This window comes from Aegilops tauschii, chromosome 1, assembly GCF_002575655.3.
Source record: "Aegilops tauschii subsp. strangulata cultivar AL8/78 chromosome 1, Aet v6.0, whole genome shotgun sequence".
Lineage (NCBI taxonomy): Eukaryota > Viridiplantae > Streptophyta > Magnoliopsida > Poales > Poaceae > Aegilops > Aegilops tauschii.
In genome coordinates, this window is record NC_053035.3 from 281,052,767 (window position 1) to 281,056,991 (window position 4,225).

A 4,225-nucleotide genomic window follows, 5' to 3' on the forward strand; every position below is an offset into this window, starting at 1 on the left:
ATGTGCCTGATGTAGACTTGCGATCCACCTTGTCACCAGCATAATCAGCATCCGAAAATCCAACTAGATCAAACTCCGAGCCCTTTGGATACCATAATCCTAATGTTGGGGTGTAAGCCAAATATCGAAGAATTCACTTCACAGCTAAGTGATGCGATTCCTTTGGTGCCGCTTGGAATCAAGCACACATGCAAACACTGAGCATGATATCTGGCCTAGATGCACATAAATAGAGTAAAGAACCAATCATGGAGCGGTATACCTTTTGATCAAACTCTTTACCATTGGCGTCAGGACCCAGATGACTCTTGGTTGGCATTAGCGTCGTGTAACCTTTGCAGTCTTGCATTCCAAACTTCTTCAGGCAGTCTTTGAGGTATTTCTCTTGAGATATGAAGATGCCATTACTTTGCTGATGAATTTGAAGGCCAAGGAAGAACTTCAGCTCACCCATCATGGACATCTGATATTGCTCTTGCATCATGTGTCCAAACTCATCACTGTATTTCTGGTTGGTGCAGCCGAAGATAATGTCATCCACATATATTTGGCACACAAATAGTTCACCATCATATGTCTTCGTGAAGAGTGTAGGATCCAAGGAACCAGGTTTGAAGCCTTTGCTCTTCAGGAAGTCTTTGAGTGTGTCATACCAAGCGCGAGGGGCTTGTTTGAAGCCATACAGTGCCTTGTTAGTTTGTACACCATATCAGGATGTTTTAGATCTTCAAAGCCAGGCGGTTGTGCAACATACACTTCTTCAATGTTGCCGTTGAGAAATGCACTCTTCACATCCATTTGATACAGCGGGATGTTGTGATGATCTGCATAGGCTAGCAATATGCGAATAGCTTCAAGCCTAGCCACAGGAGCAAATGTTTCATCGAAGTCAATCCCTTCGACTTGAGTGTATCCTTGAGCAACGAGACGAGCCTTGTTTTTGACAACTTGACCATGCTCATCTTGCTTGTTGCGATATACCCATTTTGTGCCTATTATGTTGTGCTTGCGGGGCTCAGGATGCTTGACAAGTTCCCAGACATTGTTCAGCTTGAACTGTTGAAGCTCTTCTTGCATAGCTTGAATCCATTCAGGTTCCATGAAGTCTTCAGCAACTTTCTTGGTTTCAGATATTGAGACAAATGCAAAGTGCCCACAGAAATTTGCTAGCCGTGTTGCTCTTGAACGAGTGAGTGGACCAGGTGCATTGATGTTATCAATTATCTTCTCAATCTGTACTTCATTTGCAACACGAGGATGAACTGGACGAAGATTTTGCTCTTGCTGATCATTGTCATCGTTAAAAGGATTGTCTTCGGGCTGAGCATTGTCTTCAGGTTGATTAGGTACAGAAATGATAAGTTCCTCTTCAGGCTGTGCTTCAGACGGTATGATTTCTCCAGTTCCCATTAGCTTGATGGATTCACTAGGTGGAACTTCATCTAGCACATTTGGCAGGTGCTCACTTTGCGAGCCGTTAGTCTCATCGAACCGCACATCCATAGTTTCAACCACTTTATAGTGAAAGAGGTTGAAGACTCTGTAGGAGTGCGAATCCTTTCCGTAACCAAGCATAAAACCTTCATGTGCTTTCGGTGCAAATTTTGAAGTGTGATGTGGATCCTTGATCCAGCACCTAGCACCAAATACTCTGAAGTAACTGACATTTGGCTTCTTACCAGTGAGGAGTTCATAGGATGTCTTCTTCAGAAGCTTGTGAAGATAAACACGGTTGATGACATGACATGCAGTATCAATAGCTTCAGGCCAGAACTTTCTTGGAGTCTTGTATTCATCGAGCATCGTTCGTGCCATCTCAATGAGCGTTCTGTTCTTGCGCTCCACGATGCCATTCTGCTGAGGTGTGTATGGAGCTGAGAAATCATGAGTGATGCCCAATGTATCTAGGTAAAGGTCGAGGCCGGGGTTCTTGAACTCTGTGCCGTTGTCACTTCTGATATGTTTGATGTTGACGCCATAGTTGTTCATGGCACGGTTGGTGAATCGTCTGAATACATCCTGCACTTCAGTCTTGTAGATAATTATATGCACCCACATATATCTTGAATAATTATCAACAATGACGAAGCCATAAAGACAAGCAGTAGTAGTGAGAGTAGAGTAGTGAGTAGGGCCAAATAAGTCCATGTGTAGCAGCTCAAAGGGTTGAGATGTCGTCATGATTGTCTTCGAGGGATGCTTGGCCCTTGTCATCTTTCCAGCTTCGCAGGCACCGCACAAGTGATCCTTCTTGAACTTGACGCCCTCGATGCCTATGACGTGCTTCTTCTTTGCGAGAGTGTGTAAGTTTCTCATGCCAGCATGCCCTAGCCTCCGATCCCAGAGCTAGCACTCTGAAGCTTTTGCTAGAAGACATACGGCAAGCTGTGGTCCTGCCGAGAAATCTACCATGTACAGATCATCTTTCCGATACCCTTCAAAGACTAGAGACTTGTCAGATTCCATTAGTACAAGGCAACGATATTTTCCGAATATCACAATCATGTTCAAGTCACAAAGCATTGAGACGGACATTAAGTTGAAACCAAGGGTTTCAACAAGCATCACTTTATCCATGTGCTGATCCTTTGAGATTGCAACTCTACCTAGACCCAATACCTTGCTTTTACCAGTGTCAGCAAATCTGATGTGACTCTTGTCAGATGGACGTAAGGTTGAGTCCATGAGAAGACTTCGATCACCAGTCATATGATTAGTGCATCCGCTGCCCATAATCCATTCTAAAGCATGAGGTGTCATACCCTACAATACATTTAGGGGGATAGGCTTCACCAAGAGTATTGTGAAGCATAAACATTTGACGCACAAGAGGATTATCAAAGCTCAGATCAAGATTAGGAATGATAGGATGATTGGCAAGCGATTCAGGAACAAAATACATAGTGTGACCATTTGGGCATTTGATCTTGCGCCCTACAAGATGTTTTAGGTCCCCAGCATTAGCATCGGACGCCTTTGATTTTCGGCTGGAGACCTTTCCCTGCAAAAGAAAGTTAATTCTTCTTAACCACCCACATCTTCGGGGGTTGGCTTAGAAGCAATGAGTCTAAGTGCAGCATCTGGGAACTTCGGCTTTGAAGCCCTAGCAAATAGCCTTGCAGGAGGTGAATAGTACTCATATGAATAAGCAGAAAAGTTCTTAGTTTTATGAACATAGCGGTTTGAAGAAACACGCTCATATTCATAAGTTTGAGTATGATTTCCCTGCAAAACATTGGCGTTAGGGTGACTCAGGTGAGTCCTCTGTCTGTATGAAGCCTTTGGACCATACGAAGCCTTTGGTCTGGGATTTGTCTTCTTCCCAGGCTGTGTCATGATGACATTCACAGGAAGATTCTCAAGACAACTTTTGGGAACCCAGATCTTCTTCATAGGTGGCCCATTTCTGCAGTTAGTACCAATATACCTGGCAAACACTTCACCATTCTGATTCTTAAACAATTTATAGTTTGCATAAAAGGATTCATCAATGATAATAGGGTTAGCACAAGTGAAGCTAGATAAGGTGGATGGATCCACTGAAGGTCCCTTTGCAGCAACCCATGTGGTTTTGGGGTACTGCTCAGGCTTCCAGTAGGAGCCATCAACATTCATATTCCTCTCGAACCCAACACCCTCTTTCCTAGGGTTTCGGTTCAGAATCTACTTTTTGAGGACATCGCACAGTGTCTGATGCCCTTTGAGACTTTTGTACATCCCTGTTTCAAGCAATATCTTCAACCTAGCATTTTCATCAGCAATAGTAGTGGTATCCTCAGCAGAGGGGTTAGTTACCACATCAACAGTTGAAGATATTGCAACAGTAGCAGCAGTAGAACATTCAGCAACAAAAGTAGTGTTATCACGCTCAAGGCATTTTAGACATGGTGGTTCAAATCCTTCCTGAGCGGGACTGATCTGTTGAGCGCGAAGTGACTCATCCTCTTTTCGAAGATCTTCATGAGCCGCTCTCAATTTCTGAAGCTCTTGCTTCCTTTGAAGATAGTCATAGGAAAGCTTTTCATGAGTGGTTGTGAGCGTTTCATGACGACTTTCAAGTTCCTGGTACTTAACATGAAGATTTTTTATATCTTCAATTAAGGACTGAGAACGAGTCATTTCCGCGTCCAACAGGTCATCGCTTTTGTCTAACAGTTTTTGAGTATGTTCCATAGCTTTCTGTTGTTCAGTTGCAATTTTAGCAAGTGTTTTGTAGCTGGGTTTG